We start from the raw sequence: 24,332 nt of genomic DNA, 5'->3' as shown, positions 1-24,332 counted from the left end.
AAGAGGTAAATGTAATCTAACGTCTGAACAAAATGTACTACTACCTCCTCTGTACTGGTCTCCGTGGACCAGAAAGTCATGGAGTAAATGGATGGATGCGGTGTCCCTCTCATGCCTCAGCAGCCTCCTTACAGGCAGCTGACCTGCTTAACTCAGGTCAGGGTGACCTCCCTACCTTCGGGGTATGGTTCTAGGACCCCAGTGTTCCAAGAGAGAGAAATAGCTCCTTATCAAACAGTGGGGAGTCAGAAGCTAGTGACGCAGTGGAAATAGGTGAAAATTTCAACACTCTGGTACTTCCACAATGAAAAGGCTGTGCTACCAGCCCCGTGCCAGTAGGGCTTCTACTCATCCTCATTGGCGTAATGGTGAGGTGCTACCTGGAATTAAGATTGCTGCTATCAAGGCAATGGGAAACAATTCTGTTTTCAGGGTCACATCAGAGACCTTGGATTCATTCTTCAGTTTCAACCCACATTTGACTGACTACTGTGTACCAGGCTGTGCTAACATCTCCTCACGGCCTCAAACAGTTGGGAAATGGACACTATATTGATCTTACCTGTGTGGAAGCTGAAGCTCAAGTTATGTCTATTGTCACAGAGCTGGAATGTTATAGTTAGGTATCAGACTGAATCTGTAATGCCAAGTCCGGTGTTCAGTCCATGTTGTGCCACAGACTCTCCTAGGGCAAAAGATTTGGGCCTTGAGATATTATCATTCTATAAACTGGAGTTTGGATGGTCATCCTCATTATGACCAAGCTCTTACTGTGCCCTCAAAAGAGAAAGAATAAGCCATGCTGAACAGGACTTTCAAAAAGCAAAGGGTGGTTAGGTGTTGTAATGAATATACTTATGCAGTCTGGAAACCTGAAGGTGAGGACCAATTCTGACTGGAGCCGGGATGGAGAAAAACTTCGGAGGGGTAAGGCTGCCTGCCAGGGAGGAGGAGCTCTTGAGGTTAACAACAGACCCCAAGCATAGACACAGAGGCAGATGAGCACAGAGAAACTCTGTGGTAGGACGCCGGAGTGGCTCGGTCGGTTAAACATCTGCCTTCAGCTCAGGTCATGATCCCAGGGTCCTGGGATGGAGCCCCGCATCAGGCTCCCTGCTCAGCGGGGAGCTTGCTTCTCCCTCTCCCTCTGCTCCTTCCCCTCCCCCTGCTCATGCTCCTGCTCTCTCTCAAATAAATATATAAATCTAAAAAAAAAGAAAGAAAGAAAAGAAACTCGTGTGGGAAATTCCTTAGATCAGGTCTTCTCAACCCTGGTATTGACATTTTAGACCAGGTAATTCTTTGTTTTAGGGGGCTGTCCTGTGTATTGTACGATATCTAGCAAAGTCTACGGCACCTCCCACCTGCCCCTGTGACAATCAAAAAGGTCTGCAGATATACAATGGAATATTACTCAGCCATCAGAAAGAACGATCACCCAACATTGGCAGCAACATGGACGGGTCTGGAGGAGATTATGCTAAGTGAAATAAGACAAGCAGAGAAAGACAATTATCATATGGTTTCACTCATTTGTGGAACATAAGGAATAGCAAGGAGATTGGTAGGAGAAGGAAGGGAAGAACGAAGGGGGGGTAAACAGAAGGGGGAATGAACCACGAGAGACTATGGACTCTGGGAATCAAACTGAGGGCTTCAGAGGGGTGGGGGTGGGGGATTGGGATAGGCCAGTGATGGGTATTGAGGAGGGCACGTATTGCATGGAGCACTGGGTGTTATACGCAAACAATGAATCATGGAACACAACATCAAAAACTAATGATGTACTGTATGATGAATAACATAATAAAAAATTTTTAAAAAAGGTCTGCAGACATTGCCAGTCATGCCCTGCCAAGAACCATGGCCTTAGATAAAGGTGTGGCAGCCACTGGGGCCTGGCTGCATCTGGGGGCTGGAGACTAGGAAGGGGAGCCATGAACCACAAAGGAAAGGAAGCAGATATCCCCAGTGTCCTCTTATCAACTCCCCCAGGTATGGACTCTGACAACTTTCAGACAAATGGAGCCAAATGTGATCCCACCATGGGGTCCCTTTGAAGAATGCCCAGCCCAGCTGGCTGGGAGTAGAATGTCTGCAGGAGGAGAAAAAGGATTCTAGATCTAGGCAACTTGGCAAGGGCAAATCCTCACTCCTCTCTCCTTTCAGTAACCTGGAGCAAGAGAGGAAGACCCACGGAAGAGGATTTAAGAGGACCTGGATGAGGAGAAACGGTGGTGTGTGATGTGGCTATGACCACGATGTTTTGCTGTGCCTTCACCGGCCATCTGTCCCACCCGCACTCTTCCCCCTTGAGCTGCTGCCGCCCAGACAAGGCAAAAGCAACTGGGATACCCACTCCTGGAAGACAGGGAGGAAACAGGAGAAGGGAGCACTGTGGATGGGAGAATCCCAAGGTCAGAGAGAGAGAGAGAGCTCACGAAGGGGACAGTGTTTCTCAGTAAGGAGAAAAAGTGGACCTGGTCTGAGGGTCTGAGGAAAGGAAAGAGGCAGAAAAAGGAACATTACAAAAGGCCCACAGAGTGCCAGTTCTGGCTAAGGCACATCGCACGAGCTACCACATTCGATTTTCATGGCATCACGTAATACCTGTGAACAGTGAGGGTGTTATCTTTTTATGGTGGAGGAAAGTGAGGTGCAGGGAAGCAACCGATGTGTCTTGGTTCACAGACTGTGGGCCTCCCCACCTGACCAGAGGCCCCAGGCATGGTTGGCGGCTTCCTCCACGCTGGGCCTCCTCCTCTCAGCTCCAGGGCCCATAGCATCTTGCTCCACGTGAGCTGATACTGCCTGTCTGTCTGTTCCACTAGACTAGACGGTCAGGGGCTGTGTTTTGGGTTCTGTGTCTCCAGCGTTTCTTTACGTACCAGGCACAGGCCCCAGAGTTGTGGAGAAGCAAGCAAGAGCTAACACAAGGCAGACAAAGAACCCGCCGCGGCCCAGCGGTGTGAATTTACAGCCCAACTAATGAGCACACCCGCTTACATAAGTGTTTCTCCTGCTATGCTATGCTCGGCAGCCACTTGAGGAAAGAAGGGCTGGCTTTTCCTGTGCTATATATAATCTCTGTTTTGGCAGGGGAGCATGCTACAGTTCTACAGCTCAGTCACATTAGATATTAATTTTTTCTTAAAAATTCAGCAATTTTCTTTTGCTAGTGATGCCACAAATGCATAATACAGACTTAGCTTCACATTTAGATATTTCCCCCACATTTTGAGCATTTTTCTATTTCAACAACATTCTTTATCTCTGGTTCCACTTTGAGAAGGAAAAAAAGGGTGAAATGAGATGCCGAAGAGACAGCTTGCAACAGTCCATAATTACAGTCTTTGATGCTGGAACCTCAAGGCTCCAGTCCTAAATGGGACAGTATTTCCCTCTGGTAACTAACTAGGGGCTGATCCATTAACCAAGAATATAGTTCTGATACAGACCAGGCTAGGTTTGTTTTTGGTTCTTTCCCATCTGCCTCCCAGGTCTTTTTTTTTTTTTTTTAAGATTGATTGATTGATTGATTGATTGATTTGACAGAGATAGAGACAGCCAGGAGAGAGGGAACACAATCAGGGGAATGGGAGAGGAAGAAGCAGGCTTCCAGCAGAGGAGCCTGATGTGGGGCTCGATCCCAGAACGCCGGGATCACGCCCTGAGCTGAAGGCAGACACTCAACGACTGAGCCAACCAGACGCCCCATGCCTCCCAGGTCTTAACCCTCGGATCCAGGACTCATGACTGTAGAATCAGTATTTCACAGACAGGATCATTCATTCACCCTGGCACTTGACTGAAGATGGCTTTTACCTAGTAAACCTCTCCTTCAGCTCTAATATGGTCACCTGAGAAATGTTCTCTGAAATCTTTAAAAGCATACATTTACTAAAAATGACCATATCAGCTTTATGTTAGTCCTAAAAGTTTCTCTAATTACTGAAAGCCATAGTTTATTATTCTAATTTGAGCTGTTACATATACACACTCACTTGAACATTATGAAATTACATTTCCTTTAGGATATTCAGTTATTTATACTTTTTGCCAATCTGGTTGGGCCTTCCCCCATACCAATTCTTCCAAAATGGTGAGATTTTAAGGAATAAAATCATGTATTTTTTTTAAAAGATTTTATTTTATTTATTTATCAGAGAGAGAGACAGAGAGAGAGCACATGCAGGGGGAGCAGTAGGCAGAGGGAGAAGCAGGCTCCCTGCTGAGCAAGGAGCCCAATGTGGGACTTGATCCCAGGACCTTAAGATCATGACCTGAGCTGAAGGCAGACGCTTCACTGACTGAGCAACCCAGGCACCCCTCACATTTGCCTTTCCAAAACACAGTGCTCTTCACCTTTAGTGATGTCCCAGAGGCCAGAGCCCACCCACACAGCCTGGGGTCCTGGTCCTTTCTTGTCTGGTCCAACCTGTTCTTCCTGAGCTCATGCTTCCTCACAAACCCACAGCTTCCCACTCCAACTCTGCCAGGGCCACCCGCTGCTTCAAGCCCTGACACAGCCCCCACGGCCCACAGTATAAACTCCAAAACGCTTCATGTGGCATTTGAGACACACTATCTGGTTCCTGTCCCTCTCCAGTTCCGTGGTCCACCACTGTTTGCCCTCCTCATACTTCGTACCCAAGCAATTCTATTCACAGTACGTGGACACCCACGCTGTCTCGTCACTGTTCAACCTCACGTGCACTCCTCCCGTTGCCCACTACACCCTTCTCCTCTCATCTACGTGGAAAACTTCTAGACAACCTACAAACGGCACTCGAATGAAGCGAAGTCTGCCAGGTAATGACTCTGTCTTGTACAGTTTTGTTACTGCAGCTGCCACGCTGTCATTGTTTTTCACGTTTTTGTGTAACTCGCTAGCCCACTATAAAATGTCTTCCTTGGACGATGGATCCAGGACTCAGTGTGCCGCACAGAGCAGTCACTCAGGAAATGTTTGTGTTGTTAGAAGAAGCTTTCAACCTAGACCTAGTGGGAAGATCAACTCAAGTGCAGGGCTTACGTGCTCCAAAGGCAGTCTGCGACTCAGAGAGCAGGCAAAGGGAGAGTCCAACATTTCGAATGTTGGTGACCGCCAGAGTTCAGATAAAGAAGCCCCAAAGAAGTTACAACTCTCATGTGTCCATTACATTTACCTAGACCTTGTGTAACTCAAAACTGTATTTTTCTCCCCAAAGTCTCATTCTTTTATAAAGTTCTCTGCTCTGTGGAATGATCGTGGGCAATCGTTTTTGCAGTTTTTGGCGATGCCAGTTTATGGCTATGTTTTTCTGTTCACTGAACTGGCTCATTTCTTCAGGAGAACAAACTGTTCTGCACTGAAGCAGGAATTGGCTGGGTTCTAACAAAAAGATTTTTCCCCCCTGACAGTGTTTTTGCAAAAGACCCAAGTCAATTTATAGCCAAGTAACAAAAGGTCAGAAAGGTTAGTCAAGCAATGGGCGTAATTCCTGTGTGTCACAGCCAATAAAGGAAATGGGTGGGAATAAATAGTATGCAATTTTAACCTGAAATTATTTGTGCAAAACTATTATGGTAAACTATACAAAGGGACCCGTGGCTTCTAATATAAAGGATTTTCCACTCTGATTTTTTTTTTAAGGCACATTTTACTGTGGAAGAACTGAGATGACCTCAAATTCCAAATTCACAAGTGGAAAATGTCAAAAAAATTTTCACTAATTTACAAAAAAAAAAAAAGTGGCCATTGTTTTGTAGCTCTGAAACAGAAATGTTCACATAAAAATTAAGTATCTCATAGTTAGATCACAATTAGATACAATTACATGGCTGAATTTAATACAAAATCTTTTCCAAAAGAGAGACAAAATCAACCAAAATGAAAGGCTAAGGAAAGGCTCTACAAAGGCAATAGTTTATCTGTTTCAATCATGCTAGAAGTGTGACAAACTATTGCATTATTCAGTGAGCATAAGAACAACAACAGTAAGAAATGCCTGCTTTTAAAGCAGACAAAAAGAACTGACATCACCAGCCAAGCAAGCGGACGACAGATGAGTAACAGCCTGTGCTGCGCGGCCAGCCAGGCCCAGGCCTGCGGGTCTGTGCGCTAAGAAAGCCTTTCGGATTTCCAGGCTATTGGAAGCCAGCCCCCTCTGTCATTATGTCTACAGAATTCACACTTTAAAACCACTGAATAATTCAAAAAACAAATGGTTAAATAGAACACCATCACAGTTAAGACGGTGTAAATGATTTCTCCCCCAACCTCCCTGCTAAGTACAACTATAAACCCTAGAAATAACATGACAGGCTACCAAAGGAGAAGTTCAAAAGGTAGAAAAAGGAAGACCAATAGTGACCCCACGACTGGAGGACCAACACAGCAGCAGAGCACCTAATGACTGCCACCCACCCCAGTCCAACAGAAGAAGGCTGCCAAGACCCAGTGTTTCCCAAGCCCCAACCTAAGAACAGAAGGCAATCCAGGTAGACTCATCCTTTCCCATTAGAGAATGGGAGTTCTGCTGGCAGCACCAACAAAGATACATCAGGAGCCCACTGACAATCAAACAGTCTGGGGAAGCACTCTCCCTCCCTTCAGGGCCCCAGGAGGTACTGTTCATCCCAGCAGGAGAGAGACTCCCTACCCCCACCTAGAGGCACCAGACAGCATGGCCTGGGGAAATTCCCTCCGTTAGATAGCACCAGCAGGAACCAGTGAGAGCCCCAGCTGCACCAGATAAACCAAGGAGACCAAAATCGTAAAAACAAAGGCTCTAAAAAGAAACTGTCAGTGGAACCACAACACACAAAAGTAGATCCCAACTTGTGTGCCAAACCTAACTAGGGTGACCGCCTGGTGAACGAAAAGATTAAATAGGACCCAGAGTCTCCTAACATAATAGACAAAACGTCCAGAAGAGAACTGAAAATCACCCATTATACCAAGAATCAGGTAAATCATAACTTGAATGAGAAAAGATAACCAACTGACACCAATACCAAGATGAATCTGATGCTGGAATTACCTTACAAAGGACTTTTAAGCAGCCATCATAAAAATGCTTCAATAAGCAATCACAAATTCTCTTGAAACAAATTAAAAAATAGAAAATCTCATCAAAGAAATAGAAGTTATAAAGAATCAAATGAAAATGACAAAAAGCCCAGAAGAGGAAATTCTTCTATTTTAAATTGCCAAGTTGGTATCAATTTAACACCCCCATTTCCCTTTTTCAAAGTCTTTTCCTAACTTTATCCAGAAGCCCTATGATAACCTTGCTACCACAAAAGGCCCAATCCTTTTTCTGGTATTTCGAATAAGAAACCCTCAAAGTAATCTTCAATTCTTCCTTACCCTTTACTCCTACATCCAGTCTATTATTATAAAGGAGACTCAACATAGAATGCAGATGGTAGCAGATATAATGATTTCAGGCCTCCCATTAGATACTTACAATCTATAATATTTAAAATTCTTTTACTAAATATTACCTTTGCTCTTTTGTAACACAACTAACAAAGGAACTCTGTTAAAGTCAAAGTTGGAATCTCTGACCAAGACTCCTTCCTGTATAATATACTTGCTTACATCCTAAATCCCAACTCTACCACTTTGTCACTTTGGGCAAAATTCTTAACCTTTCGTGCTTCAGTTTCCTCATCTGTTAAAAAAAAAAAAAGAGGGGGGCATCTAGTATCTCTCTCTCAAAATAATGCCATAGGAAGACCAAAGGCGAATTAATGGGGAGGGGGGCAGGAACTGGATGATCTGGGACTCGAAGGCAGAAAAGGGCAGAGAAAGCTTGGTGATGCAAAAGTATGAGGTACACATAGCCTATTAAGGCGTAATAGAAGTTATGTAGGGGTGGGTTGGAAAATTTGTGGCTGGAAAGGGATCAGGATCAGATGGTGGAAAGCTCTGCTGATGAATGTAGACTTTGTTCTGCAAAAAATACTTTGAAAAAAATGACCATTTATGTGCTCTACCGGGTTAGTAGAGGTGAGCCTTCCACATTAATTGTCAACCAGTCTGCTGCATCTTTGCACATTATAAACCTCTAGCTTTTATTATTTTTCTATTTACAAGGCTTTAAAGCTTGCCTGCTTCCTCATGACCAAGGAGAGACTTTCATCTACATATGCTTCCAGAGGACTGCTTGGGTTTGGCCATCTCTGCGTGGATGGGCACCGGTTTTCAAGCCCATTTTGGTCTTAGCAGCAAACAGTGAGGCAATATCCTCCGAGAACACCAGGGTACTAATTGATATCTTTGGACCCATGACTCTGTGTAAGTCTGGTTTGGATTTTTGTTTTTCCTTAAATGCAGTATCTTGCACTGACTAATTTTCTGCTCACTTGGCCTCATAATAATTTCAGAAATATCTCCCATCCACATAGCTTTAGAAAAGTCTGGGAAATTCGACACATCACAAAATGAGCCTAAGGTTCAACATTGTGGCAAGCCACCATTCTCATCTACCCACTCAGAGGGGGTGGACTGAACTCCAAGCTTGCTTCCTATTCTTAAGCCAGTTTCTACCCAGGACGAAATTGTTTCTCTAACCTGTGATAGCTTTTTATTGAAAAGAAAATGATATAAGGAGAACAAAGAAAACTTTGGTAACGAATCTTATCAAAGTTTTCTTTTTTTAGTTTTAGCTAATTTTAGACTTATAAAAAAGTTGCAGGAATAGCAGAGTTTCCATATATCCCTTACCCAGCTTCCCCTGAAAGTTAACATCTTACATCGGCCTAGTGCATTGAACACAACCAGGACATCAACACCGGTACAATACTATAAACCAAAAATCTTTTTCAAATTACACAAGCTTTTTTCTACTAATGTTCTTTTTCTGCCCCAGGATCCTATCTAGAATGCCCACTCTATGTAGTCATTTCTTAGTCTACTGCAGTCTGTGACAGAACCTTGATCTTTCCTTGTCATTTGTGTCCTTGACACTTCTTAAGAATATTTACCAGTTCTTTTAGGGGTGCCTGGGTGGCTCAGTCAGCTAGGCATCTAACTTTGGCTCAGGTCATGATCTCAGGGTCCTGGGATCAAGCCTTCCTGCATCTGGCTCCGAGCTTAACAGGGAGTCTGCTTCTCCCTCTCCCTCTGCCCCTCTCCCAGCTTGCGCTCGCTCTCTCTTTCTCACAAATGAATAAAATCTTAAGAAAAAAAAAAGTATTTATCAGTTACTTCATTGAACATCCTTTTATTTGGGTTTGACTGATGTTTTCTCCTGATTACACTGAGGTTATGCATTTTTTTTAGTTTCTATTTTAATTCCAGTTAGTTAACACAGTGTTATATTAGTTTCAGGTGTACAAGATAGTAATTTGATACTCCCATACATCACCCTGTGCTCATCATGACAAATGCACTACTTAATTCCCTTTCCCTCACTTATTTCACCCACAACCCCTGAGGTTATGCATTTTAGACAAAAATACCACAGAAATGATGTTGTGTTCTCCTTAGTGCATCATATTATAGGGTTCATGATGTCAATATGTCTTATTACTGGTGATTGTTGACCTTGATCATTTGGTTAAGGTGGTTTCTCTGCTACGAAGTTACTACCTTTTCTTTCCTTATAACTAAAATAAACATTCTGAGAATTTATTTTAGATGACACAAATTGTCTTAAGGGACTGTCTCCCTCATTCACAAGTCTGCTTTCCTTAAAAACTCTAGGAGATTAGTTGATATGATTTCACCTTATTATTTCTGTCATGAAAACACTTAACTATTGCTCTTTGTTCAAGGAGTTATATTTTTCTTCTGCTTATAAAAACATAGCAGGAAAATCGGTAGGAAAAGGAAGGGAAGAATGAAGAGGGGGTAAACAGAAGGGGGAATGAACCATGAGAGACTGTGGACTCTGAGAAACAAACTGAGGGCGTCAGAGGGGAGGGGGGTGGGGGACTGGGATAGGCCAGCGATGGGTATTAAGGAGGGCACATATTGCATGGTGCACTGGGTGTTATATGCAAATAATGAATCATGGAACACTACATCAAAAACTAACGATATACTGTATGGTGACTAACATAACAAAAAATTATAAAAAAAAAAAAAAGAAGACAAAATGTCCACACTTTCCTCAGATGTAACACACCTGAAACTCAAGATGATTTAAATTGAATAAATTTAATTCTATATTCACAAAAAAATAAAAAATAAAATAAAAAAATAAAAACACCACACTGTCATTGTAAAAAAAAATCATCATGGAGAGCTCATAACCATACTTTCAGAGATTGGTACTTGTTATGCACTAAACGTTTGTGTTCACCCCAAAATTCATGTTGAAATTCTAACTCCCAATGTAATGGTATTGGGAGGCAGGGCCTTGGGAGGGGATTAGGTCATCAAAGTGGAGATCTCCTGAATAGGATTAGTGCCCTCACAGTGGGGACCTCTGAGAGCTCTCTCTCCTCCCCACCATATGAGGATAAAACAAGAAAAAGGCCACCCGCAACCCAAAAGAGGGCTCTCACTACAACCTGACCATGCTGGTACCTTATCTCAACTTCTGCCGGTGAGAACTGTGAGGAATAAATTCCTGTTGTTTATAAGCCACTGAGTCTATGATATTTTGTTATAGCAGCCTGAACTAAGACAGCTTTATAGTTTATTTATATAATTATATTTATATTAATTATATAATATATTAATATATTATTATATTATGTATTTATTGTTTATATATTATACATAATATATATGAATAAATATATTAACATAAATATAATATTCCAATGAAACTTTTCTCCTCTTTTAATACCACTGAAGTTGGATGCCATGGACTAAAATCTCAACCCTACCATGGACTTCAGGCAAGTCACTTACTTTTGTGTGCTGGTTGGCCAGCATCTGTTATTTGCAGATGGGGTAAGCAAAATTAAATAACAATTTTTTGGAAGAACTAGTCAGTAAGATAGAAATAAAAATTTTACAGCCTGTATTTAAGTGAAAGCAATCCAACACTGCCACGGGGAGGGTGAGGTCACACAGTGGACATCTGCAACTCCAGATGCCACATCTGGACCAAGGTTAAAGTTGTTCATTGCTGAATTCCTTAAAAACTTGGGGGAATGCTACCTGGCTCCCAGAATTTACCTGTTTCTAGTTTTTCAAGTAAGGCTCCAATAGTCTATACATTTATCACTTATCTGTGTGGTCCGAATGACAATCAGGAACAGGTCATCTCTCCTATCTTCCCACAGGACAGCAGCAGCAGCAAAAACAAGAGCAGCTAACAAGTGGAGCATGCACAACGCGCAGTGGACACTGTTCGCCCTGAACGCTTCAGGTGCACTAGCTCATTTACTCCTCATCACAACCCTTGGCAGAAGGTATTATTACTGCCTCCAGTTATAGGTGAAGAAACTAAGGCAAAAAAGGCTAAGTAACTCCCAAGGTCACTCAGCTGGCTAGTTGCTGGTAGAGACAGGATTTGAACCCAGGCAAGTCTAGTTCCACAGCACATGCGCTTAGCACTAGGCTCTCCTGCTGTCAAAGAGTACAAGAACAAGTTATCATCCAGAAGAGAGGCACAGACCATGAATTAGAATTCTGGACAAAGCTGAAACGAACAAAAAATTCAAATGACAGAAGAAAACCACTTCCAGAATGGAGAGGCCTCAGAGAAGAAACAAGGAGGAATTCCCAGGATCTCACACAATTAGCGATCAAAGAGGGTCACTAAGACACAGCCTGGAAATATCTGAAAGCACTGTGCAGAAGGAAAGAGAAAAGAGAAAATAAGAACTCCAAGAAAACAAGTTAAACAAGCAGTCTATGTGAAAGGGAATCCTGGAGAGTTTTCTTTTTTCTTTCTTTCTTTTTTTTTTTTGGCAGCAGAAAGCCCAGAAATAAGGCGACGTAAGATATAAGACCTCAAAGAAAAAAAAAAAAGATGAGCAAATCAAAATGCTTCAAGCTGTCATCTGTAAACAAACAAAATGATGCCACCCCACAGACCAGGTGTCCTGTCACTCCTCTGCCACTGAGCCACCTCCCAAAACTGTAGTCAACAGCCACCTGCACTTCCTCAGTCCCTCCTGACTCCAGAGTGAGCTGACTTAGGAACTCTATGGGAACTGGGCATGCTCACATCGCTACCAGTTCTCTAATTGAGAAAACCAGGGACTCGGCTTCTTATCCCACTGGACCTCTGAGTGGCCACTGCTGGCCACTGCCCCTTGTAGGAAATCATCTCTTCCACACGGCTCTTGTCTACTTCTTCCCTACCTCCTCCTCTAGCATCAATTTGGCATTCTGGTCTGATTTGCAATCCCATTGACGGGCTTAGTAACGATGCCTTGGTGTCTTAGTTTTCTGGCCCACAAAGTAGAGTAGCAATAATTTCCATACACAGGCTATAGAGAAGATGAAAGAAGCCATCTGAAAAAGCTCTTACCACCCTGTGTGGGACATGTACTACAGTGCTCAGTACGTCTCAATCTCCTGCACATAAAGAACTAGTCCTTGCCCAAAGACCACCCTAACCCCTTTTATTTTCTGTCTACATGTTCTACCTGTGGGTTTATGTCTGTTCTCATGACTCTGAGCGTGTCCCACCCCTTTATCTCTAGCCTTTACATCATACCCCTGACTTTCTGACCCATGTTTCCAACTGCCCCTAGATATGTTTCCCTAGATCTCTTCAGGGGTTCTTAAATTCAACAAATCCTAAAATAAACTCTTCTTTGTCTCTCTCCAAATGAGTCTCTGCAATCCCCTCAGCACCCTTTACCCCACTCCATAAGTTGGCTAATATTCCCACCACTGTTATCACCTTCCCTAAAACAAACCAACAAACCTCTCTGTCATCCTCTCATTCCCAATCTCACCTGAGACAGATACTAGCTTTTTTAGACACTGCTTCAAAACACCTCATGTTCTCTTCTCCATCACCACTGCTGCCAACTTGTTCAAATTCCCATCACCTCTTACCTGGATGACTGCCAGAGCCGCTTAACTGACTTCCTGCAGTCCGGGCTTCACACCATAGCCAGGTATCTTCCTAAAAACAAACCTGAGCATGGTACTCCCCTGCTTTAAAGCCTCTGTGATGCAGCCCACAGGATCCAAATGGAAACTTGTTGGTCAAGCACTTGAGGTGCTTCACAATGTGGCCCAACGTCCCTTTGTTCAGCTTCACCTCCAGTTAGACTTTGAGGAACAAGGGCACCTTCAGGGCCTAGCCCTTTTGCTTTATCCTCTATCTCACAAAGCTCAACTGCTACAGAAGCAGCAGCTCCCCAGGACGCCTTCACTGACTCACCAAACGTGACTCCCTCCCTCCTTCCTCTGTGTCTCCAGGACACCTGACACATCACATCTTTTGCCATTGTTACTTTGCATGCGTGCCACCTCCTCAACCAGAAAGGGGACCTTGAAGGCAGGGTCAGAGCCGCCCTTATCTTTGGATCTCCTGCACCTACCTCAGCGTCCATCCAGCTCAGAGTGATGCTCAGTGGTCATTAACTAACTGAATTCGGGAATAGCAAAATACTTATTAGGACCAGGCTGAAGCCCAGAAGAATGAGTACCGCTCAAAGAACAAATGTAAAATGTGAAAGGAAAAAATAGGGGGTAGATAAGGAATAGGGAGAGGGGATGCCAAAATAGGGAGAAACTGAGTTTCCTTTTATGGAAGGAAAGAAAAGTTCCTCCTTTTGCTTTGATGATAGTAAATAAATATAGAAACAAAAGTTATTTCTGTCACTAAGAAAACTCAAAAGATTGTTCACCTTTAAAATTTGTTTAAAAGATAAAAGGAAAGAAAAAAACATTTCCCCAAAACAGAAGATGTAACAGAAAAGAGACAACTAAGAAATATAAAAATCAAGAAACAATTTATATATAGAAAATATAACAAATGCAGCAGCAACCATGAATTAAAGAGGATAAATTTAGATGTAAGTCATAGAATCTTCAAGATTGGTTGAACAGAAGACAAAACCCAACAATAGTCTGCTTGAAAGAGATAAGCTCTGAAATGACATTAATGAAGTTAGAAAATATTACAGGGGCGCCTGGGTGGCACAGCGGTTGGGCGTCTGCCTTCGGCTCAGGGCGTGATCCCAGCGTTATGGGATCGAGCCCCACGTCAGGCTCCTCCGCTGTGAGCCTGCTTCTTCCTCTCCCACTCCCCCTGCTTGTGTTCCCTCTCTCACTGGCTGTCTCTATCTCTGTCAAATAAATAAATAAAATCTTAAAAAAAAAAGAAAATATTACAAAATCACCACACAAGCTATCTATGGACGATGAAAAGAACAGAAGACAAACAGTGCTTTGAGTATTGTCAAGAAACAAAAATAAAAACTAAGCACACACCTAGTAACATTGAGAAACAACCAAAAAAACCTAGAGAAACTTTTTTTTTTTTAAGAAAGTAGTTATTTTGAAAGCAAAAACCAAAATACTTTGGAAGGAACCTTAAGAAATGGACAGGAGTTGCTGCCTAGGAGAGGGAATTGCCTGCCTGTGGAATAGGAGTAGAAAACCGATTTTTCACTGCCTCTTTTTTACTTTAAAAGTTTTATGTTTCTACTAAAAGTTTCTGTGAAGAGACTAAAAGTGATTCTATGGTAAATTTAATTTTTTAAAAAAAGAAATGCATGAAGTTGGAACAACTGGACATAAAGAAAGGCAATAAAATTGGAGGGTAGTAGGTTGTGTTATTAAATTTGGAGGGGCATCTGGGTGGCTCAGTCAGTTACTAACATCTGACCCTTGATCGCAAGGTCATGGGTTCAAGCTCCATGCCCTGCATGGAGCCTACTTTTAAAAAAAACTAAATAAATGGATTTTCTATTAAAAATGTAAAATTCTAGGGGCGTCATTTGTAACAACATGGATGGACCTAGAGGGTATAATGCTAAGTGAAATATGTTAGAGAAAGACCAATACCATATGATTTCACTCATATTTGCAATTTTAGAAACAAAACAAATGGACAAAGAAAAAGCGAGACAAACAAAAAAAAAACAGACCCTTAATTATAAAGAACGAGCAGATGGTTACCAGAGGGGAGGTGGGTAAGGGGGGTGGGTGAGATAGGTGAGGAGGATTACAAGCACACTTATCATGATGAGCACTGAGTAATGTACAGAATTGTTGAACTGTAGCATACACCTGAAACTGATATAACACTGTATGTTAATTATACTGGAATTTTAAAAAATTATTAAAGAAATAAAAACCAAAATTCTGATGCTTATGCTTCACCCTAGACAAATTATCTCAGAATCCCTGGGGGTGTGACCAGGCATTAGTATTTTATAAAGCTTCTGAGATGATTCTAGGGTACAGCCAAGTACAGATATAAGCACATGCTTATATGTTTAATTACCTAAATATCTAAGAAAATACAATGCAAAAAGTGTAGCTGTTGGAGATATTCGCAAATGGGAAGAGAAAGATTGCTATAACGGGACAGGAGTTCAAAAGAAGAAACCTGAAAGGGGATATAATTACCTACTGCGCAAATGTCTCCAATACAACGTAATTTAGGATAAGAAGCAGGCAGTTGCCCAAGTTATTGGAGGGGGACATGACACACGGCCACAACAAAATAATGGCAGCAAGAGGTAGTTAGTCTCTGCTCGAGTGCTACTGAGGACAGGAAGCATGTATGAGGATTCAACAGAGGCTGAGGTGGAACAGGATTACTGCATACCTGAATGAGGTTAGATGTGAGATGAATTCCTAGAAATGCAATTGTGGAGTCAAATGTATGTACCTTAAAAGTGAAAGGTCCATTTTAAATGATCTTAAAGGTGAAATAGAAAAAAGCATGATGTGTAGAATAAATAAAACATCATACTTGATAGGTAGGAGCAGAGCGGGACAAATGAGCTCAGCTGGAGTGAGGCAAGATGGCTCAGTGTTACCAGGTAGTAAGTGCAGAGACTAACATAACAGAGAATTCCTAGTGATTCCAATTTGGCTTTGCCCTTCCTATTAACTTTGTCCCCTCAGCAGAAACCTAAAGGAGAAAGAGGGCAGGAGCCAGGTGGCTATCTGAGAGGAAAAGATTTTTTAAAAGATTTTATTTATTTATTTGACAGAGAGAGAGTGAGCACGACCAGGTGAGCAGGAGAAGGAGAAGCAGACTCCCCGCAGAGTAGAGAGCCCAATGCAGGGCTCGATCCCAGGACTCTAAGATCATGACCTGAGCCAAAGGTTTAATCAACTGAGCCACCCAGGCACCTTGGAAAAGACGGTTTTTTTTTTTTTTAAGATTTTATTTATTTATTTTAGAGAGAGAGAGCAAGTGTGAGTGGCAGGGAGGGGTAGAGGGAGAGGGAATCTCAAGCAAACTCCACATGGAGCCCAACGTGGGGCCCTATCCCACAACCCCTAGATCATGACCTGAGCTGAAATCAAGAGTCAGACACTTAACTGACAGAGCCACCCAGGTGCCCCCGAGAAGAAAAGATCTGAGGTAGGAGCATTTCTGGATTGACTGGGAAAGCAAGGAGACCAGTGCGACTAGAACAGTTGGAGTGAAGGTGAGCACTAGAAAATGTGTATAAAGTTCACTTGTGAATAAGCTTGTCTTATGCCATTTCTAGTTTAGAGGATTCACATACAAGGCCGCTAAACTGTTTTTACTCAGCCTACAACTCAAAGTTAAAGAATGAGCACGCTGGAAGGTATCATATATCTAACAGCAGCCTTGCGGCAATTCACCGTAAGGCAGGAAGTTCCAGAAGCTACAATAGTAGAAACATATCCATGGACTGTGTGGCCCCAGACTTGTGGAGGAGTGATGCTGCCATGGAGCTGTCTAGGTCAGGATGATGTGCACAGAACTTCCAGCATCATGTACCACCAATGGCTCTGACTCCATTTCTTCCTTCTTTCTTTCCAAAAATTCGACTCAGCACATTGAAGAAAAGTTCTTAATTTTATAGTGAAAAATAATGCAATAGATTTCCTTTGTTTAAAAAGCTTTAACAACAGCAGGAACAACAACAAAACCCCCAAGTCTAAGCACAGCTGAGTGGCTTAATAACAGAATAAATTGAGTTCATAGCTCAATAAATAAATAAATGACCCTAAAAAACCTTAAGTAGGGGACATCTACTTGAACAAGTGAAGGCTAGGTCTATTTACATTGATTATTTGCCAGTCTGCTTTGTCTTTAGTATTACATTCAACATTGAAAAATGTTTCCTATTCCAGAGGGCAGCCTGAGCGTATGGCTTGGAAAACTGGTATTCAAACTAGGGTTCTAGTTTTTCAAGTCAGTCATTTAATAAAACGAAAGTTTAAGTCTCACAGTCAGACTAAAAGTTGGTCTCAGGGGCGCCTGGGTGGCGCAGTCCTTAAGCGTCTGCCTTCAGCTCAGGGCGTGATCCCGGCATTCTGGGATCGAGCCCCACATCAGGCTCCTCTGCTAGGAGCCTGCTTCTTCCTCCCACTCCCCCTGCTTGTGTTCCCTCTCTCGCTGGCTGTCTCTCTGTCAAATGAATAAATAAAATCTTAAAAAAAAAAAAAAGTTGGCCTCAGACTAAACCTGCACATTACAGACACAATACGCTACTCAACTTCTGTTACCCAGCAGTCAGCCTAAAATATAACAAGTTCCATCACGTGATCTAAGAAATCACCTGAAGTGTATATTCAATGCAGATTTTTAATCAATAAAAATAAGAATCATTTGATCAAAGAGCTCAGCAATAAAAATGGAGGGAGGAGAAAATAAAGAATGTTTATCAACAATGGGAAGACTAAATTTAGCTCTGAAGACTTAGGTGTTAGAAAGCCTGGTATCTGATATGGCAGGAAACTTGTTAAAATTCAGAAGTATACTGTTTACCCAGGAAACATGCTGCTTCCTACCTTCATTGGTCTCTCCAGTTTCTCCCTTTGTTTCTCGCAACCCCATATGCATCTGGAAAGGTCCACTCCTTGCTTCTGCAGCTGCAGTTCAGTCCTGAGAAAGAAGCAGCATACCATCACTTTCTGAGAAGAGATAAAGTACCTTCTAGGAAGCAGAATTATCCAAGCTCATCAATCTCCTTTCCTAACTCATTTCCACCACAACTATACACAACAGAAAAACCAAGGCCGGGGGAGGAGAGGAAGGAGAGTAAAAAGGAGTTGTACAAATACAAACTAGCAATTTGAAACTATAAAAATGCTAGTAGAGACTGAAAGAATATAAATGGAAATAAGGCAAACTCAATTCTCTCTGATAATAGATCAGAACAAGATGTTTCATAAAATATGTAATTTTAGATGATTCATAAAATCAGTAATTTTAACACTCTTTCCACCAATGAGTTTTCCTGTCCCTCCTGTAGCTAAGTTTGAGATGGCTTAACAGAGATGAAAAAATTAACCAATGTGTGGCCTTACAACTCCAAGAATGCACACCATTAAAGAATGTGCTGTTTTCTGATGCTCTTCCATTCAAAGCCCTGGGGCTTTCCTGGCATGGATTTTAGTGATACAGAAAATGGTCTAGATTGTGAGTTCAGGCGAAGGAACCATGTTATCACCATCTTTGTTTCTGACCCTTACCCCGATGTTGTCCTACTCTGCCCAGTGCCAACGATGGGCACACAGTAACTCTCAGCGAATGCATGAGAAAGTAACGATGTGTTTTTAACAAACCACTAGGGACGCTTCATGTAATCTTAAAATTTCTCAGGAACCAGTTGAAAAATCATTGCTTTTGAATTATTTCTTTCTTTCCCAAAGCATTCTCTTTGGTTGAGATGCCCATTAGCAGTAAAGTGGCCCTAAAGTGAGTATACCAGAGGCTCACAGAACTTCAGATTGAACAGTGCATTGGCACACAAGAGAGGGTCAGAACTAGAAGTGTCTGTGGATGTAAATGAGTCTGCCCCTCACCAGAGCAACTCCTACTCATCTTTCACCATTATTCTTGGGTCTTTAATGTTCACATCTCGAGCTTTTACTCTGTGTCAGACACTATTCTAAGAGCTTTAACTACATTAACTCATTCAATCTTTACAACACCCATATGCCACAGATTTCATTATTCTAATTGCCTAGGTGAGGAAACTAAGGCACAGAAATGTTCAGTAAATTGTGCAAGGAAATGCACTATACACTGCTGTTCAAAGGCGGAGTCCCCAGGCCAACAGAAAACCACGATAAGCAGCGGCGTCCTCTGCACACCTCACTTTCTTCTACTGCTCATGGGAGAGTAGCACCATGTCCAGTTATATTTGCTCTTGTGAGAAATTTTCCTAATTAATAATTTACTGAAAAACTTAACTTTGAATTCTCCACAACTTAAAAACCGATCTCTTATTTTAAAAAGTTATCCAGTGAACATAACAAAAAGGACACCTTCCGGGATTCATACCTGGGATGCAAGCGTGGTTCAACATTCACAAATCGATCAGCGTGATACATCATATCAACAAGAAAAGACTCAGGAACCATATGATCCTCTCAATTGATGCAGAAAAAGCATTTGACAAAATACAGCATCCTTTCCTGATTAAAACCCTTCAGAGTGTAGGAATAGAGGGTACATTTCTCAATCTCATAAAAGCCATCTATGAAAAGCCTACTGCAAGCATTATTCTCAATGGGGAAAAGCTGGAAGCCTTTCCCTTAAGATCAGGAACACGACAAGGATGCCCACTCTCGCCACTATTATTCAACATAGTACTAGAAGTCCTTGCAACAGCAATCAGAAGACAAAAAGGGATCAAAGGTATCCAAATCGGCAAAGAAGAAGTCAAACTGTCTCTCTTTGCAGATGACATGATACTCTATATGGAAAACCCAAAGGAATCCACTCCCAAACTATTAGAAGTTATAGAACAATTCAGTAAGGTGGCAGGATACAAAATCAATGCCCAGAAATCAGTTGCATTTCTATACACGAATAACGAGACTGAAGAAAGAGAAATTAGGGAATCCATCCCATTTACAATAACACCAAAAACCATACGTTACCTTGGAATTAACTTAACCAGAGACGTAAAGGACCTATATGCTAGAAACTATAGATCACTTTTGAAAGATATTGAGGAAGACATAAAAAGATGGAAAAATATTCCATGCTCATGGATTGGAAGAATTAACATAGTTAAAATGTCCATACTACCCAGAGCAATCTACACTTTCAATGCTATCCCGATCAAAATACCGAGGACATTTTTCAAAGAACTGGAACAAATAGTCCTTAAATTTGTATGGAACCAGAAAAGGCCCCGAATCTCCAAGGAACTGTTGAAAAGGAAAAACAAAGCTGGGGGCATCACAATGCCGGATTTCGAGCTGTACTACAAAGCTGTGATCACAAAGACAGCATGGTACTGGCACAAAAACAGACACATCGACCAATGGAACAGAATAGAGAACCCAGAAATGGACCCTCGGCTCTTTGGGCAACTAATCTTTGATAAAGCAGGAAAAAACATCCGGTGGAAAAAAGACAGTCTCTTCAATAAATGGTGCTGGGAAAATTGGACAGCTACATGCAAAAGAATGAAACTTGACCACTCTCTCACACCATACACAAAAATAAACTCCAAATGGATGAAAGACCTCAATGTGAGACAGGAATCCATCAAAATTCTAGAGGAGAACATAGGCAACAACTTCTATGACATCGGCCAGAGCAACCTTTTTCACGACACATCTCCAAAGGCAAGAGAAATAAAAGATAAAATGAACTTATGGGACTTTATCAGGATAAAGAGCTTCTGCACAGCCAAGGAAACAGTCAAAAAAACTAAGAGACAGCCCACGGAATGGGAGAATATATTTGCAAAGGACACCACAGATAAAGGACTGGTATCCAAGATCTACAAAGAACTTCTCAAACTCAATACACGAGAAACAAATAAACAAATCATAAAATGGGCAGAAGATATGAACAGACACTTTTCCAATGAAGACATACAAATGGCTAACAGACACATGAAAAAATGTTCAAAATCATTAGCCATCAGGGAAATTCAAATCAAAACCACACTGAGATACCACCTTACGCCAGTTAGAATGGCAAAGATAGACAAGGCAAGAAACAACAATTGTTGGAGAGGATGTGGAGAAAGGGGATCCCTCCTACATTGTTGGTGGGAATGCAAGTTGGTACAGCCACTCTGGAAAACAGTGTGGAGGTCCCTTAAAAAGTTAAAAATTGAACTACCCTATGACCCAGCCATTGCACTACTGGGTGTTTACCCCAAAGATACAGACGTAGTAAAGAGAAGGGCCATATGCACCCCAATGTTCATAGCTGCATTGTCCACAATAGCCAAATCATGGAAGGAGCCGAGATGCCCTTCAACAGATGACTGGATTAAGAAGCTGTGGTCCATATATACAATGGAATATTACTCAGCTATCAGAAAGAACGAATTCTCAACATTTGCTGCAACATGGACGGCACTGGAGGAGATAATGCTAAGTGAAATAAGTCAAGCAGAGAAAGACAATTATCATATGATTTCTCTCATCTATGGAACATAAGAACTAGGATGATCGGTAGGGGATGAAAGGGATAAAGAAAGGGGGGTTATCAGAAGGGGGAATGAAGCATGAGAGACTATGGACTCTGAGAAACAAACTGAGGGCTTCAGAGGGGAGGGGGTGGGGGAATGGGATAGACTGGTGATGGGTAGTAAGGAGGGCACATATTGCATGGTGCACTGGGTGTTATACGCAACTAATGAATCATCGACTTTACATCAGAAACCAGGGATGCACTGTATGGTGACTAACATAATAAAAAAATTAAAATAAAAAAAAAGGACACCTTCCTAATTTTGTGGAAGTCAAAAGCAGTAATTATTATAAGCTGAATACTCACATTTACCCACAACTTCAGCTTATATTTATTCCAGACGCTTTGCTATGCTTACCAGATCCCTTCTAACTTTGAAATCACCAAGCCCTTGCTCAAACGAGGCATTTATTCTCTTACACTCTAGTTTGAGTGAGACACAATGCTAATGGTGCCAAAAGCTGTGGGTTCTATCCACTACAAACCAGTTAGCTTTGTTTGCTTCGTGTCCACAAACTCTTAGCCTAGATGGCACATTCTGGATCCTATAAGGAATCAGGTGGGAGTGTGCAAGACAACTAGAATACATCTTCTGGAGAAACAAGTCCACAAATAACACAGGGGCAGAAGGAGAACTATGGGACAGAAGCACCAATTTCATTATAAAGAAAAACTTTATGATAATTGGCAAAGCACTTCTGCGTTTCTGAGAAGCTCTTCTCAATGCCAGATATTTTGCCATAAAGTCCTTCATTCAAAAAACAAAAAAGTTATAAAATAAGAAACTAAGATTTTTAGTTTTTGCACCAGCTCTGCTTGATTAACCTGAAAACAGAACTTTCTTATATCTGACACCAATTGCACTGGCAATAAAAAGCATATGTGATGGTTGATGGTTTCAGAAATTGTCACAAAAATCTCTAGCAGTGCAGCACAGCAAACCACTAGAAAAATCTTATTGCAATTGCATGTATATAGCTTAGATTCTTTTTTTTATTATTATTCATTTGAGAGAGACAGAGAGATTGCGCGAGAGCAGGAGCATGGGGGACGGTCAAAGAGAGAGGGAGAAGCAGGGAGCCCGCCCCAGGGCTTGATCCCAGGACCCCAGGATCATGACCCAAGCCGAAGGAAGACACTTAACTGACTGAGCCACCCAGGCACTCCTCTTTTAAAATTACTCTTAATTTTCATAAAACCAAAAGCTGTTCCATCTCCAAATAATATAAAGTTATTTTATTTTATTTTTTTTAAAGATTTTTTATTTATTTATTCGACAGAGATAGAGACAGCCAGCGAGAGAGGGAACACAAGCAGGGGGAGTGGGAGAGGAAGAAGCAGGCTCACAGTGGAGGAGCCCGATGTGGGGCTCGATCCCATAACGCTGGGACCACGCCCTGAGCTGAAGGCAGACGCTCAACTGCTGTGCCACCCAGGCGCCCCCAAATAATATAAAGTTATTTTAAACACAGTTTTCAAGTTAAATGAAGAAACTAACCAACATTAGTCCACATCACATTTTAAAACAACCCAAGGATCATTCTAGGAGTTTTACCAGCTTCTACAAATAAAAATGGAAAAGCAAAACTATATTTCTTAATTGTTAATTTAGAAGGAAACCCACTTGGGATCATCCGCCTTCGAGTTTTCCTGCCCACAGCTGGAAAGAACTTTCCCAGTGGACAAATGCTGTAAAGCACATGGGTTCCAGTAGTCACAAGGTAACTATGACAGCAAAGCCACAGTTATTTATGAGATCATAAAAACATAAAAAATATGTCATTTTAAAAAATTCACATAATACAAAATCAACCATTTTAAAGTGTACAATTCAGTGGCATTTAGTATATTCACAATATTGCATAACCATCACCTCTACTGGTTCCAAAGCATTTCAGTCATCCCAAATTGAAACCTTGTGCTCATTAAATAGTCACCGCCACCCCCCTGCTCCAGCCCCTGGCAACCATTAATACGCTTTATGTCCTTACGGATTTACCTATTCTGGCTATTTCACACAAGTGTAAATCACACAAAAGGTGACCTTTTATGTCTGCCTCCTTTTACTTAGCACGATGTGTTGAGTTTCTTCTATATTGTAGCATACAACACTACTTTATTCCTTTTTAAGACTGAAAAATATCCCATTGTGTGGATATATCACATTTTGCTCATTCATCCGCTGATGGACATTTGGGTTGTTTTCACCTTTCCCTACTGTGAATAGTGCTACTATGAACATTTGTGTACTAGTATTTGTTTGAATATATATCTTCAATTACTTGAGGGTATATACCCAGAAGCAGAATTGCTGGGTCATATGGAAAGTCTATATTTCACTCTTTGAGGAATTGCCAAACTGTTTTTCATAGTGGCTACATCATTTTCCATTCTTACCAACAAAGCATGAGGGTTCCAATTTTTCCACATCCTCACCAACACTTCTTTTCTGTTTATCATAGCCATCCTTATAGGCATGGAATGGTACCTCACTGTGGTTTTTTATTTGCATTTCTCTAATGACCAATGATGTTGAACAACTTTTCATAGGTGTGTTGGCCATTTTTATATCTTCTTTGGAGAACTGTCCAATCAACTCTTCGCCCATATTTCAACTGGGTTGTTGGTCTTTTTATTGTTGAGTTGTAAGATCTTTTAATATATTATGAATACTAGAGCACCCATCAGATTTGCAAATGTCCTAATTCCCTAGATTTTCTTGCTACTTTCTTTTTTTTTTTAAGAAAATTAACTTTAATGTCATGTATTATTTGAAATACTTGAAAAAATACTCATTCTGAAAATGTG

General features: G+C 41.6%; 1 protein-coding gene across 8 annotated transcripts in view; it reads right to left on the bottom strand.

The window, feature by feature from the left end:
• ZHX3 (zinc fingers and homeoboxes 3) overlaps positions 1–24,332 on the bottom strand; it is a 130,188-nt gene that overhangs the window by 45,554 nt on the left and 60,302 nt on the right. For 5 of the 8 annotated variants that reach the window (XM_034641303.1, XM_034641308.1, XM_034641301.1 and 2 more), the window contains exon 2: positions 17,867–17,960. The gene's annotated coding sequence lies outside the window, so the exon portion shown is untranslated. Of the gene's footprint in view, positions 1–562; positions 686–17,866; positions 17,961–24,332 lie in introns of all 8 variants that reach the window. The other 3 variants (XM_034641306.1, XM_034641305.1, XM_034641307.1) reach the window with 1 other exon arrangement.

The sequence above is a fragment of the Ailuropoda melanoleuca genome, chromosome 13 (genome assembly GCF_002007445.2).
Source record: "Ailuropoda melanoleuca isolate Jingjing chromosome 13, ASM200744v2, whole genome shotgun sequence".
NCBI classification, from domain to species: Eukaryota; Metazoa; Chordata; class Mammalia; order Carnivora; family Ursidae; genus Ailuropoda; species Ailuropoda melanoleuca.
Note: the sequence above shows the minus strand (reverse complement) of the source record. Positions and strands in the feature narration are given on the sequence as shown.